Here is a 15,323-nt window from a genome sequence, read left to right as displayed (position 1 = left end):
GGTAAAAATTATAAAAATCTTGGAAATAGGGCAATAAAACTATAATCATTAGTAGTATTTTTTTCTCCCAGTCAGAAATAATTTGCTCCATTAGACAAAAAAAAAAGTAACTGCAAAGCTTGGGCCCTAATCGATACTATGTCAAGCAAAAGTATAGTCCCCTAGATAATTAATTGATTCGCAGGTGGGCCTATTAGACAAGGCTCTATTTTGACTTTGAAAAGACATGTAGCTATCCTTTCGCCTTGTCAGAGATGTTTATAATTTCTACCATCATAAAAGTTTGTTTCTACAAATCAGTTAACTATTCCTTTATCCCACCCACCCCCCATTCGTGATTTCAAATGCTGAGTAGATACGTTATTTGGAAGAAAATCTTCTAATTCTTGATGATTAGAAACTCCTTCAAGTTAAGTGGCACTTAACCACTGGAATCACCAGTAATTTCATATCCTCTGTTTCAAGGTTACGAGGCAAAGAATTTCTGTCTCGGTACAGGCTTTAAACACAGGTCTGTAACTACCTAAATCGAGGGTGAGGTCTCCATGGTGGCCCAGGAGTGCGATCCACACCCGCCAGCGGCTCCAGCGCGACCCGGCCTGCATTTCACCGGCGGGAGCCCCGCTTCCCCAGCCTTTTGTTCGGGGCTGGGCTGTTTCCCGCCCACCCGCGCCCGCCCTTCCTCTCTACCCCGGCAGTTGGGTGAGGACCGTGCGGGAAACAGAGCCGGAAAGAAACGGCCGGCAAAGGTTGTGGGAATACTCACCCGGCTCCGCTCGGCCCCTGACCCTGCCGCCCAGCCCAGAGTGGGCGGGGCGACGGGGTGGGGGGAAGGGGAGCCGGGGAGAGGGAGCCTTCACCCTGCGAGGTACCGCCGAGCCAGCGGTAGCGGGGAGGGGAGCAACGGGCCCCCGGGGGCCAAGAGGGCGGTGGCACAGGAGCAGAGCCAGCCAGCAGAGACGCCCACTAGTTAGACCGCTCTCTACACCGCCCTCAGCCTCCGTCGCCAGAGGCGACCCAGTCAGAGCATGCGCACTGGACCTCCCGCACAGCCTAGGACTAGGCTCGCGCGGGCGGCTGACGTCGTGGGCCTCGTGCGTGGGGCGGAGGCCGGAAGGCGTGACCTCCCTGCAGTTTGCTACGGCGGCCGCCGAGGCCCCGCCCCGCACTTCAACGGCCTAAAGAGCCGAAGTGCGGCTGTTTCCTCAGCGCATTACAAAGGCGGCGCATTGAGGGAGAGGAGGGGTTGCCAGCGGTTTCGAGAGACACTGCATACTCTCCTCTAACAAACAGCCAAGTATCTGGAAAATAAAAGGATGACCAATGGTGAAAGGTAGGGCAAGAACGGAGCTGAACCGTTTAGTGCCCCTAGAACGTCTCTCGGGGGTTGGAGAACCGTGCCGGCTCTCATAACGCAAGCTGCAAAATTACTGTGAACACAACAATTAGGCACAAGCACCATCCCCTTTGAAACTTAAAGACCGAGGTTAAAAGTTAGGGATTCGGGAATTGGCAGTAGTACCAGCTGTGTCACAAAGCTCAGAAAAAAAAAAAAAAATCTAGCAGGAGAATTAAATTGGGAAAAGGTGGAATAATGAAAAGACTAGAGAAAGATGTAGGAGTAACAGCGGTGATCCAACTGAAATACTGAAAATGCAACTGCAGACATCTAAGGGAAAACTAGCATCTGCTCCTCTTAACACAACAATTAAATTTGTGTCAAAAGAAAAGAGTAAACAGGCAAAGAAGTGAAAGGAAAATCTGCCTTCAAACATGCAGGTCATGGTTTTGATCTTGTACAACAGTTATGTAAGATGTCACCACTGGAGAAAGCTAGGTGTTGGGTACTCAGGACTCTATGTACTATTCTTGCAATTTCCTGTGAGCCTATAATTATTTAAAAGTAAAAGGGTCTGAAAAAGGGACAACACTGATCAGTAGTGACCAAGGGAAGGGAATGACTAAAAAGGGGCTTGAGGAAGTTTTGAGGGGTAATGGAAGTGTTCTAGATCTTTGTTTGCCAAAACTCATAAAAGGGATAGATTTTACTGCATGTAAAATAGTTTAAAACTCAATTTTAAAAAAGATTCTGCTAGTAAAGATGAACTGTCCTAACATGTTTGAGCAACTATAGATATAAATTAATCAGACAGCTGACAATTAAAATTATCCACTTGCTTTTTTAAAAATCACAGGGCAATGAGAATTTCAGTGGGTGGGTGTCTCCAACTTTAAGCAGTTATCTTTACAACATACAGCTTTATGGGAATTCCCTGGCAGTCCAGTGGTTAGGACTCCGTGCTTTCACTGCCCTGACCCAGGTTCAGGGAGATAAGATCCCGCAAGCTGTGTGGCAGGGCCAAAAAATAGAAATAAGTAAAAACATAAAGCTTTAATACAATGATAAGAATGTGTTGCTTTACATTGTATTCAGTAATTTACAAACACTTTTCATGCATTAACAACACACCATGTTAACAAATTTTTTTTTTGCATTTGAGATGTTTTTAAGTTTCATGATTCACCTGCCAAAACCAAAGAAACTAAAAGTAAATCAGGTAACTTCCAGGCAAGGGATAGTACTGGCAGGCTGTACACTACACAGTACTTTAGTGCAGTCTGTCATCAGTGCCTACCCAGCCTCGAGCAGGGCTTCTCACTAGTAATTAGTATTAGAATAAAACAATGAGTTAATCACAAAAAGAGAGAAAGGAAGGTATAAAATTTGTTGAGCACCTACCACAAACCAGAAGCTTATGTTTAGTTTAATTTTGTAATAACCACATGAGATACCCATTTTATTGATATGAAACTGAGACTGAAGGTAATTATCTATGAATCATTAATCATTTTCATTCCTTATTTTATTGGATTTCTCTGTTTCATTTGGACATGTTGATCACTTCTAAAAAAAGTCTTGCTTCCCTTAGCTTCCATAAAACCATAATCCCTTGATTCTCCTTCTAGCTCCCTGACCATTCTTGTTTTCACCCTCACAGGTTTCTGTTTGTCCATTCCACTTTAAATGTCCATGTTTCCCACAGGGCCTCAAAGAACTTGAGACTTCTGGCTTTTCATTTATTTTATTTTGCTGAGACACTGTAAAGTGGGAAAAAAAATCCAAAATAGGGTTATACAAACTGTATTATATTTAGTGTTTTCCTTTAATCAATGAATACTTTTATACATATTCTTTCTGCACATATCCTCTGGGCCATACCAAGATACATGGAAAGTAGGAAATGCAGTCTCTAGCTAGGTAGCCAAGGGCTCAGTCAAACCTTGACAAAGTGGGATTGTTTTATTAAAATGAAGAAGGGGAAAGTAGATACAGGGGGAGAATAGCTATCTCTGCTGCAGCCTGTAGTAGGCAGATGTCCTCTACCACCTTCCAGGAGGTCCTCAGGAAAAGGTAAATTACATAAAAGAAAGAGAGGAGCTAATCTGATTGGACGACAGAGATAAGAAACTTATCTTGAAGCTCTGTGTACATAGTACTTACCTTAAAGAATGAGAGGAAAAAAACTATAGTTGGCAAAACTATAGAGACAGTAAAAAAATTGGTGGTTGCCACAGTTTATCTATCCATTCATCTGGGAAGGACGTTTAGGTTATTTTCAGCTTTTGGCTACTATAAATAAAGCTGGTATGAATAATTATGGAATATTTTAGTGAATTTTGATATTTACTCCATTTTCTAATATTCTTGGTTGGACATTTTTATCTTTTAAACATTTGAGGACATTTTGGAATTATAACTTGTGTTTTAGATTTGTCAGGGAAATTCAGTGTTCTAAAGGGATCTCTCTGGCAGTGGTCTGATATTATCCAGGTTACTTGTCTTATTCCACTGGAATTGGTTGGGATGGCCCTATGTTCTTTCATTTTTGAAGGAGGGGTATTAAAAAAATTATGCGCGTCTATAACATATTCTTCTGGGTTATTAGATTCTAGCCTTATTCATTGAGCTATTTTGCTGTTCTTTGTAAGTCATGGGTAATTGATAAATGTGTAACTTCTGTCCTTCCGGTAGTGATTTTATTTGTCCCATCCTACCCATGGAAGAATCAGTGCTGTCCCATTTTGCCTGGTTCTCTCATATTATATGAGTAAAATGAATTCTTTAACATGTGCCCTTTTTTATATCTGTATGAAAGTCATCATTTTATCTTTTTCTGAAAATTATATTTTAATAAGCCCTGGCAATTTGTACCCAAAAACCTCATAGGAATACGTTCTCACTGTGGACCTTTAGTCCCAAGTCTCAATGAAGTGTCCAGGACCCTGAAGGGAAAGTCAATCCAGAGTCTTTGGAGGCATAAGAGGACAGCTGCCCCAGGGAAACCAAAATCTTGACCAACTGCGTAGTGTGAGGGCCAAGAAGACATAAATGAGAAAGTAGATCAATAGCAAATTATCTGTGATAAAAGAATGCATAACACCTTTGGACTATGTGGGGAAAAAAGAGTTCAACAGGATATTTGCAGTACTCTGTCTCCAGAATCCATTGATTTGGCAAGCAATGAATAGAGAATAGAGAACTATAGAATCTCATAAACTCTTCAAAATTTTTGGTTCAACCTCCTTTGCCTTCTAGGCCCCAGGTTAGATTCCTTAGACCAATGTAGCAAGATGCCCTCCCCTGCTAGACATTCCACTTGTCATTCGGTGAAGAAAATAAGGGGGGAAAAGGGTAATGAGACAAGATCAATGTACATACCTAGGGTCTGCTGCTAAACTTGCAGATTTGAATGTCCTTTTTCAATAATGACCTGTTTTCTTTAATGTTGTATGGCTATGTTCACTGATCAGGAATTAATTCTTATTGTAGGATTCAATTGCATATTGATACTGTTGTGTTATAATGATGTTTTGCATGAAGAAGAGTTCAATCTGCAGCCCTAGAAGCCTTTGCGCAGTTTTAATTCGGGAAGTTGCCCTAGATTCAGACCAAATCAGAAGTTGTTCCTGAGGCAATGACTCCCTTTAGGCTGTCTCTTTAAATAAATAACAATAGGGTGCACTTGCCCAGCCCCTTCATCTGCATTATCTCATTACAGAGACAGGAGACACACTGTGTGGAAAGGGCACCAATTTGGAGTCAAGAAGTCCTAGAGCAACCTTTATTTCTGCCACTTACTTGGTATGTAAATTTTCAGCAGTCACTTACCCACTCTGAACCTCAGGATCTGTATTTCTATATAAGGGAATTAGTAATAATCCCAGCTTTGCAGGGCTGTGGAGAACAAAAATATATACATTTTCAAATTTATGAGATTGATACATAGAAGCAATGGAATAATACAGTCATTAATATAATCATGTAATCTGTGTTTTCTAAAATGGAAAAATGACCAGGTACAAATCAGTGTGTTAAAGTATGAATTCATTTATGGTCCTAATGAAAAATGGTAAATTATAACCAAAAATTAATAATGGATATCCCTATGTAAGTGTATTATGGATGACTTTTATTCTTCATACTTTTTTATTTCAGATTTAAGAAAAAATAATGTATTATCGATATGTTACTTTTTATAATAAAAATAAAGAATGCTATCTCCAATATAAAAAATTAAAATTGATGTCTGTGATTTTAGATGGGAACAAATTATTTATAATCTTTACTGAATATCTATTTGACACAAAGAAAGGAATGTTATCTGGATATAGACTATATCCTGTTGTTCTTAAAGAGAATAACAATGGAGGTAAAGAGGTCAACTTCAAAGGGAGGAAAGCTAGAATGTGATGGCCAGCAAAGGATAATAATGGGACATTCCAAATGTGCAGTTCCCCACCTTCTGCAACCCAGAGTTGACTGTGTTGAATGTCCCTGCATGGTTCAGTCTTCCTCAAATTAAGGTACTCATAATATAAAGAAGTAGGCATAGATAGTAGAAGGATGTAAAGAGACATCCTTATTCTATATATACTCAAGGCATGCTAATAAAAAGCATATAATGGGGCTTCCCTGGTGGCGCAGTGGTTGGGAGTCCGCCTGCCGATGCAGGGGCCGCGGGTTCGTGCCCCGGTCCGCAAGGATCCCGCGTGCCACGGAGCGGCTGGGCCCGTGGGCCATGGCCGCTGGGCCTGCGCGTCCGGAGCCTGGGCTCCCTCCGCGACGGGAGAGGCCGCGGCAGTGAGAGGCCCGCGTACCGCAAAAACAAAAACAAAAACAAAAAGCATATAATGGAACATGAATGATGACAGGAAGAAGGAGGACACCATGAAAGCTGTCCAGTCCCATTGAAGTGATGTGCTGTTAGAATGCTAAATATGGATTGAAACAGGCCAAAGTTGTTGCTACATTTTTGATGTAATATCTGACTGCTTTGTATTATGATGCTTTTAATTCTTTATATTGTTTGATGTGTATGATGAAGGGGAGGTGAAGCTTTTTTTTCTTCAAAACAACTTTTTATTGACGTATAGCTGATTTACAGTGTTGTGTTGGTTTCTGGTGTTCAGCAAAGTGATGCAGTTATATATTCTTTTTCAGATTCTTTTCCATTATAGGTTATTACAAGATATTGAATATAGTTCCCTGTTCCATATAGTAGATCCTTGTTGTTTATCTATTTTAAATATAGTAGTGTGTATCTGTTCATCCCAAACCCCTAATTTATCCCTTTTCCCCTCCTTTCCCCTTTGGTAACCATAAGTTTGTTTTCTATGTCTATGAGTCTATTTCTGTTTTGTTAAGTAAGTTCATTTGTATCGTTTTTTTAGATTCCCCATATGATATTATATGTTATTTGTCTTTCTCTGTCTGACTTACATCACTTAGTATGATAGTCTCTAGGTCCATCCATGTTGCTGCAAATGGCAATATTCCATTCTTTTTTTTATGGCTGAGGAATATTCCAGTGTATATATATACCACATCTTCTTTATCCATTCATCTGTCAGTGGACATTTAGTTTGCTACCATGTCTTGGCTATTGTAAACAGTGCTGCTATGAACATTGGGCTGCATATATCTTTTCTAATTAGAGTTTTCTCTGGTTATATGCCCAGGAGTGGGATGCTGGATCATACAGTAACCCTATTTTTAGTTTTCTAAGGAACCTCCATAATGTTCTGCATAGTGGCTGCACTAATTTACGTTCCCACAACAGTGTAGGAGGGTTCCCTTTTCGAGGAGGTGATGCTTATTGCCCTATATATAGACTTGTCTCTAAAATTGGCTCTTAATACATACAACTTGTAATAAATGTTCAGTCCAGTCAATGGGGAAATGCTGGAATTTTGCTTGGCTGATGGGTCATGATGGCTTCATGAGGATGGTCTTTAAGGTGATATATATATGGGTGAAGCACAGCACTTGAAAGGGCCAGTAAAGAATTGAAATGCCTTCCTTGATGCTTATGAATTCCACTAGTCTTAATAAAGGTGTTCAGCCAGAGATTACTGGCTTGTGTGATGCTTGGCCTAGAGATTCCACCAATCTGAAGCTGCCTATGGCTCTAGCCAGGTAGACTGGCTTGCGGCAGCTGTGTAATGCTAAAGGACACCTGCCTGGAATAAGAACATCAACCCAGAAGATAGGAAAGCACTCCACATGTGAGTTAAACCCTTGTCACATCACTGTTATCATTTTAATAAATGCCTTTGCTAAGTTGAATGTGACTTATCTCACTTCTTCAGCTTTTAGAACTCTAACTAAAACAAGCTGGATTGGCATATCCAAAAGGTGATATTCAGTAGGTAGTTTGGTGTATAAGTCCAGGGCTCATGAAAGAAGTCAGGCTGAAAATATATACAGTGGAGTTATCTCCTACACTTACTTAACATATTAGCTCTACTCTACGTGCTTGGCAAAAAGACAAAAACATATTTTCCTTATAACATGGCCCCTTAAATGCAAGCCAACAACTTCATCTGGTGTTCAACTAAAGAAACAACCTTCTGTTCCAATAGCAGAGGAAAACTGGCTGTGTAGGATTTCTTGGTGGGTAGTATATATATTTAAAATCGTGTATACAGTATTTTAGGAGATTTTTCAAAGGTAATTTTAACTCTACTCTATTTTTGCCTTTCATGCTGACTTTAAATCGTAATTCCCACTGGAAAAAAAATCACTCCCTTGTATTTGGATGTCGCTGATATACAGGTGATAGTTGCAGCTATGTTAACAAAAGGCACTATTCAAGGGAGAGTATATATAGTGAGAAGAGATCTGAGGGTGAAATCTTAGAGAACATCAATATTTTAAAAATAGTAGAAGGGTCCACAAGGATTCTGAAAGAATTAGGAGGGGGACAGGAAAAACCAAGAAGAGAGGTTCCAGAGAGTGGTTAACTGTATCAAAAATAAAGCAAAGAAATCAAGGAAGATAAATACTGAAAAGTGACAGTTGGATTTGGAACTTAAGAAGACACTGATCACTTAGCAAAGCATTTTGGTTGTTATGGTGGTGGTCTAAGTCAGTTTCTGATGGATTACAAAGTAGATGGGTCTTTTAAAACAACAACAGCAAAAGGAAGCAGCAAGGAAGTGGAGATGTCAAGCTTTTCTGTGAAGAGCAGGCAAAGATAGGGTGGAAGGCAGCAGAGAATCAGAGCCAAAGGAAGGTACTTTGGTATTTCACTTTTTAAGGGGGTATGAATTGATCCAGTCTATAGGCCAAGAACTAAAAGGAAAAGAGATAACTGAGGCAACACAGCCCCTGAGGAGAAAGGAAGGGGGTTGAGTCCCAAATAATAATATGCATTAACTAGAAGGAGGGCAAAGGAGAAAGATGTAGTGCTAGGAGTGGAAACAGATGCTTTTGTCTCTGGGAGGAAAGAAGTGCTGTGGAGGCCAAGTTGAGGAAAGTATTTATTTATTTATTTTTCATTAATTAATTTATTATTTATTTTTGGCTGCATTGGGTCTTTGTTGCGGTGCACGGGCTTCTCATTGCGATGGCTTCTCTTGTTGTGGAGCACGGGCTCTAGGCACGCAGGCTTCCGTAGTTGTGGCTTGCAGGCTTAGTTGCTCCGCAGCATGTGGGATCTTCCCGGACCAGGGGTTGAACCCATGTCCCCTGCATTGGCAGGCGAGTTCTTAACCACTGCTCCACCAGAGAAGCCCCGAGGAAAGTATTTCTGGTAGCTTCTACTTTCTCTGTGAAATGGGAAGTTAGCAGAGCCAGTTTTCGAAAGTGAGGAAAAGGGCTTAAAAAACAAAAGTTTGTAATAGTCTTTAAAGGAAAAAAGAGAAGCTGAGAAAGGATGTATAGGATTTGAGAGTACAGCTCAGACTAGATTCCTATATTTGTGGAGATACTAGTTCCTACACTACACTTTGTGATTTTTTTTTTTTTTCTCAGTACCACCCATCCTGCTTGGGTGAAGAAGTATAAAACACAGATGAGTGAATGAGTCCAGAATTGCAGGCTTGCCAGGTGCTGAAGAGAATTGAAAGAGCAGGGTTAATTAAAGTTGCTAGTAGGAGAGTGATAAAAGTGAGATTCCCTGGGGTCTGAACTGGGTGGTAAGGAAGTGATGCTGAGAGGGGACCAACAGAGTTGGAAAAGAAGAGGAATCAAGGAACTAAAGATCATCATGGTGTCAATAAGAGAGTAGGTTTACAGAAACAGGAGAGGACTGGCAGAATAGGAGGGTATGTTTGGAGAGGAAGAAATTGATGTGTGAGAATCCAGGTATATCAGTTAGTTCCAGGTGAAGACAAGACCAAAAGGTCATTGCAACATAGGTTGCTGAAGTAGACTGAAGTGAAGCCATTAGCATTGAATACACCACAGAACTATGAGAGTGTGGTAGTTGATGGGTCATTCATGAAGGCTTTGACATTTTTGCAGTGGTTGGGTTGGAGAGAAAGACAGTGAGCCTGGTACCAAAAACCTAGATGAATATGGAGGATTAAGAAAAAAATGGTGATGAAGAGGATGGGAAATGGTATAGATGGGGTGGTATAGAACCAACTCAAGAGAAATTTTGCTTGATAGGAAAGTAAAATGATCTGGAATTGGCATTCTGTAGCTAGGAGAATGCAAGTAGTACTTCTAGGCTGTGAGTAAAGGAGCCAGGCTAAAATAAAGTGGGGACCTCAAAGAGACCTGTGTTTCAAACAAGTGGGTATATCAGTCATGGTTCTCCAGAGAAACAACCAATAGAATATATAGAGATATGTAGAAAACACATTTATTATGAGGGATTTGTTAGGGGAACCACTGACCGAAACTGCCCACTATGGCCAGGCACGATATTAACCACTTGCATGAGTTATCATACAACAGGAGGTCCTGGTAAGGAATGTGGAACTAACAAGCTATCACCAACTAGAATAATTTGGGAAAGGTCAAAAGGAGAGAGGAGACGCCAGTCCATATGGCCTAACAACCTCCCAGAATCCTTCTTGCTGGAATCCAGCTTGGCTGAGTGATGCGTGCGCCACTAGGAAGCACCCTGAGTCAGAATGATTGGCCAGAGACAACCCAGAAACTAACCCCATTACCATAAAACCTGAGACTGTGAGCCACGTGGCAGAGCAGTTCTCCTGGGTTCCCTCACCCTGCTGCTCTCCACCCAGGCGCCCCTTCTGACTAAAGTCTCTTGCTTTGTCAGCACGTGTGTCTCCTCGGACAATTCATTTCCATGTGCTAGACAAGAGCTCACTCTTGGGCCCTGGAAGGGGTCCCCGTTCCTGTGACAGATTGGCTTACATGATTTTGGAGGCCAAGAAGTCCCACGATATACTGTCTGCAAGCTGGAGGCTCAGGAAACCTGTGGTGTAGTTCTAGTCCAAATCCGAAGCCTGGGAACCAGGGGAGCCAATGGTGTAAGTCCCAGTAAGAGTCTAAAGGCCGACGCCAAGAAGATGAATGTCCCAGCTCAAGCAAGGAAAACAAATTCACCTTTCCTCCACCTTTTTGTTCTATTCAGGGGCCCTCAAAGGATTGAATGATGCCCACCCACATTGGTGAGGGTGATCTTTACACAGTCTATAGGTTTAAATGCTAATCTCTTCCAGAAACACCCTCACAGACACGCCCAGAAATAATGCTTTATCAGCAATCTAAGCACCTCTTAATCCAATCAAGTTCACATAAAATTAACCTTCACAAGTAGGTCTACCTCATACTGGCTCTTTCTATGAAAAATGGAAACTATTAAGCCTATTAATATTCATCCATTTTTTCACAAATTTATCAAGAATCTGTTATATGCCAGGTCCTGTGGTAGGTGCTGGAAATACAGTGAAGACAAAGCACTGCCCCTGCCTTAATAGAGTTGAGTCTTTAGTCAGCAAGAGCCTAGACAGATAAGCAGAAAAAAACTTTTCAGCCTGAGCATGTTGTGAGGCTGTGTAGATCTGTTGTTGGAGGAATGTTAAAGGCTAAATCAACCAAGCTTTCACATGAAAAAAAGATATGTACACAGTCTGGCAGGCATTGATATTGATAATGTTGATAAGCCTTCCTGTGTATTTGAGAAAGTCACTGATAGAGCTGTTTACTAAAGAGCAAACACTAGTTTACTCTATCTTTAGGGCTTATTTACATCACAACAAGGCGTAGAATCAATTGATATGGAAATCAGTTAAGAATGCTCTAGTAGCAAAACAACTGCAGAGCTGTATGTTATTCTAAAACATAATACCTAAGATATACATGAAAGTTAAATTTAAATGATATATGCATGCAAGATGGAAAATTTCCTAGATGTTTTTAGAAACATTATTGTGGATTGTTACTCTGAGTACCAAATGATAAGAGCAGTGAAAAGAACTACAAATGAATTATAACTAGATAACATGTGACATGTAAATGACATGTAAGATCATTATTCACTTGGCAAGCTTTACCCAATAATAGTTTTTTCAATTATAATCAGTAAATTTCTGAGATAAACATTCAACCATCTAATTTCTTTTTAACATTCAATTTTTTTAGATCCATTTTGAAAAAGTATTCTTACATCACCAAATCTATAAATGCAATCAATATATTAATAATTTTCTATAAAAATAGTATCGGGAATATAAAATATAAACTAAAAATGTCAAGTTATCAGAGGTAAAATTTTTCATAAATAAATGTAATGAAATGATAAGATATAATATTAGAAACAAAAAAACCCATCAAAACCTTTAAAAATCAATTGTAACTTGCGCTGTGGGAGAGAAGAGAGACTAAAAAAGAAGAAGAATGTTAAGCAACAAAAACTTTCACAATACACCCATATTCCTAGAGTACAAAACTGTTCAAGCCTCAAATCCTGAAGCCAACCATTCCCTTTAGCCTTCCCAGCACATCCTCACAACCTGAGGCTTGAGCATAAGCTTTTAGGGCTGAGTAAAGCCTGTGGGAGGCTTGCCACCTTGGGTTTCACTGTGGATAAGGCTCAGTGAACAGATACCAGGCTGAAACACAAGCTGACCTTCCCTTAGGAGGAGGGATTTGGCTTAGAATGGGTTCAGGGATTTCAGTCCTGTGTTTGCCTCCCCAACTTCCACAGGATTGTGCCAGAGGCCCCCTATCTTCCTGCTGCACTGCAAATTTGTCATTGGTATCACTTGTCTTATAGAACTTATGTGTCCAGAAAATGTTTATTAATATTTCATAAAATAAAAGTTCTTCTGACTTATGTTAGAATCAGAAACATGGTCCCACAGAAAACATACTTGGTCAAGGAGTAAAAAATGACAGCCACTTGGTCATTCAACAACTACTTATTCAGTAAACACAAAGCACTTTGAGAAAAGCAGTATAAAGATGAAGTTCTTGCTCACAAGCAATAGAAACTGACTGGCTAATTTTAGCAGGAAGGGAATTTATTGGCAGAATACCAAACAGCTCATAGAATCAACAAGAAGACTGAAGAACCAGGTTGAAAAAACAGGCAGGAACCAAGGGCAATCAGACAGTAGGAACCACAATAGGGTTACAGTCAAGTCTGGTTAGGATACTTCTGCTGACCCCGCCAAAGTAAAGATACTGCTAGACACCATGCTGGAACCACTGGCTGCTGGGAACATAACCATCCTTACCCTCCAAATGATTCACTTCAGATTCAAATGCCCAAGTCTGATCGGCCAAAACCAGGTTTCATGCCCTGGTTTTGCTCATGCCCTCACTACTGGGATTTGGGAAGAGGGGATATCTAGCTAACTGGGCTTTTGGAGAGGGAGTTGGAACCATAATGCTCACCAAGACTCACACAATGGGGAATTTCTCTCAAATAGGGGGAACATTTGGATGCTCAATGGCCAAAAAATTTATAAATGGAGACTTCAGTCCAAACTCCGACCATCCAACATATACTCTTTTCCCCATACTTCCCCAAAGAGATTCTATGGCCATCACTGTTGCATCTTTTCAGTATGCCATATTTATTAAGGAGGGGTGGGGATGATGTACCACATAATATTCTCATTATTCACTCCCTCTACCCTTATTACCTCAAAACATCAGTTTTGGGGTAATATTAAGGTATACCTTCTATACAACAATCAGTATTGGGAGGAAGGGATTATAATGAGCTCATATTCCTAGCAACGAAGATATCAATTTTTTAAAAGTGCATTCTTTTTCCAAGATGATAAAGAATATAACAGCGATCCCTAGCGGAAGGCAAACCTAAATCACGCAATAAGGAGAGTACCAAAGGATACGGGTGCGAGCACTGTGTTAGAATTGCAAAGACAGAGCCCTTGCCCTCCAAGGGTTTAGAGTATAATAGAGTGACTCATTTGAATAGCCTGTTGGAATATATTGTGAGAAGTACTGTAAGAAACATATACAGAGTTTGATGGAAGCATGTAGGAATGACCCTGATCTCAAATGTGGGGGCAGGGTGGAGAATGTGAGGATATGACAATCTGAGCTGTCTTCTAAAGGATGAGTAAGAGTTAGCTTCGGTCTTGTGAGCATATTTTATAATCAAGAGCAATAAGTCACTCAGACAGTAGTTATGTTGCATTTTTATTGAGAACAGTTCCAATAGCACCCTGTACTTCACCTATCATAACACTTATCATGCTGTATTGTAATCACCTGTGCCCTTGTCTATCTTTCCACCAACCTTTACGCTCTGTGGTGATAGGGACCGTGTCAGTCCTGGTCATGGTTGTATTCTCAGCATCTAGCACAGTACCTAGCACAGGGTGACAAATAAATGTTTGCTAAAGGAAAGAACAACATCAAAACATTTTAAACATGGACATAGAAATAATTGCTGGAGAACCAATCTTTTTTTTTTTTTTTTTTTTGGCCGCACGGCATGTAGGATCCCTGACCAGGGATCAAACCTGCACCCCCTGCAGTGGGAGCGCAGAGTCTTAACCACTGGACCACCAGGGAAGTCCCTGGAGAACCAATCTTGACAATTAGTTAATATACTGTTAAACTTCAGAGGCAGCTTTACTATAGCTTACTTTTAGTCAGTACTTAGGATAGTCAAGTCATACAACTAGGGTTATATCTTTGATCTGTTGTAAAAGACCCAAAGACTCACCTACTGCTTACTAAATAACAATGCAAAAGATTAGTGGTGTTCATATATTATTTTACATTTAAAAAAAAGGATTAACTTCCAAACTTTTTACTTTTCCATCTAATGACAAAACTTCTTTAAAAAAACAAAAACAAAACACATGTTTAAAGGGAAGTAGTACTACAATGCTGCAATATAATAGGAAGGAGAAGTTGAAAAGGAATCTAATATCCCTATTTTAGCTGGAGAGGCAGTAAACTTCAGCTTGAGGGTTAATACTTTATGATGCACAGAAACTTACATGATCGCATGGAAAACAACATCCAACTATAAAAAAAAATGGTGTTTGCAGTAAATTAAATCCTAAATAGATGATACCAATGGTTCTCAAACATTAGGGTGCATCAGAATTATCCAGATTGTTTAAACACAGATTTCTAGCCTTTACCCCTTCCCCCAAAGTTTCTGATTTAGTAAAATTGGGGTGAGGCCAAGAATCTGTAGCTCTTAGCAAGTTCCCAAGTGTGCTGATGCTGCCTTTGGGAGGCTGCACATTGAAAAGAACTGGACTACAGCAATCATTTACCTTTTACCATAGCTTTAGTGATTTCACTTATTATATCCCTCAACTCTTCATTCAAATTTAAACATCTCTCCTCATCTTAAAAAATTCAAGATTTTCTTTTACAAACTTCTCTCTTTGGGAATCCCTTAGAAATGCTGAAATACAAATAGCATGGACCATTGCAATAAACATACATTTTTATTGAAATTTCTTAATAAATAGGAAGCTGAAAGATCAGGAAAATTAGAGTATGATTGTTGGGACTTCCCTGGTGGCGAATTGGTTAAGAATCCGCCTGCCAATGCAGGGGATAT

General features: G+C 40.2%; 1 protein-coding gene and 1 long non-coding RNA gene across 6 annotated transcripts in view; one reads left to right on the top strand and one right to left on the bottom strand.

Moving 5' to 3' along the window:
* The window catches only part of ATG10 (autophagy related 10), a 222,941-nt gene extending 222,160 nt beyond the window's left edge, over positions 1 to 781 (bottom strand). For 4 of the 5 annotated variants that reach the window (XR_013827657.1, XR_013827658.1, XM_079917356.1 and 1 more), the window contains exon 1: positions 524 to 673. The gene's annotated coding sequence lies outside the window, so the exon portion shown is untranslated. Of the gene's footprint in view, positions 1 to 523; positions 674 to 766 lie in introns of those variants that run through there. The other variant, XM_079917357.1, reaches the window with a different exon arrangement.
* Positions 782 to 1,007: 226 nt separating this feature from the next.
* Positions 1,008 to 15,323, top strand: part of LOC307184012 — a 45,670-nt gene continuing 31,354 nt past the window's right edge. Inside the window, exons 1-2 of the long non-coding RNA XR_013827648.1 lie at positions 1,008 to 1,333; positions 5,061 to 5,143. This is a non-coding gene — a long non-coding RNA (uncharacterized lncRNA). The remainder of the gene's footprint in view (positions 1,334 to 5,060; positions 5,144 to 15,323) is intronic.

The sequence above is a fragment of the Stenella coeruleoalba genome (assembly GCF_951394435.1).
Source record: "Stenella coeruleoalba genome assembly, chromosome: 3".
Lineage (NCBI taxonomy): Eukaryota > Metazoa > Chordata > Mammalia > Artiodactyla > Delphinidae > Stenella > Stenella coeruleoalba.
This window is presented reverse-complemented; position numbering and strand designations above follow the sequence as displayed.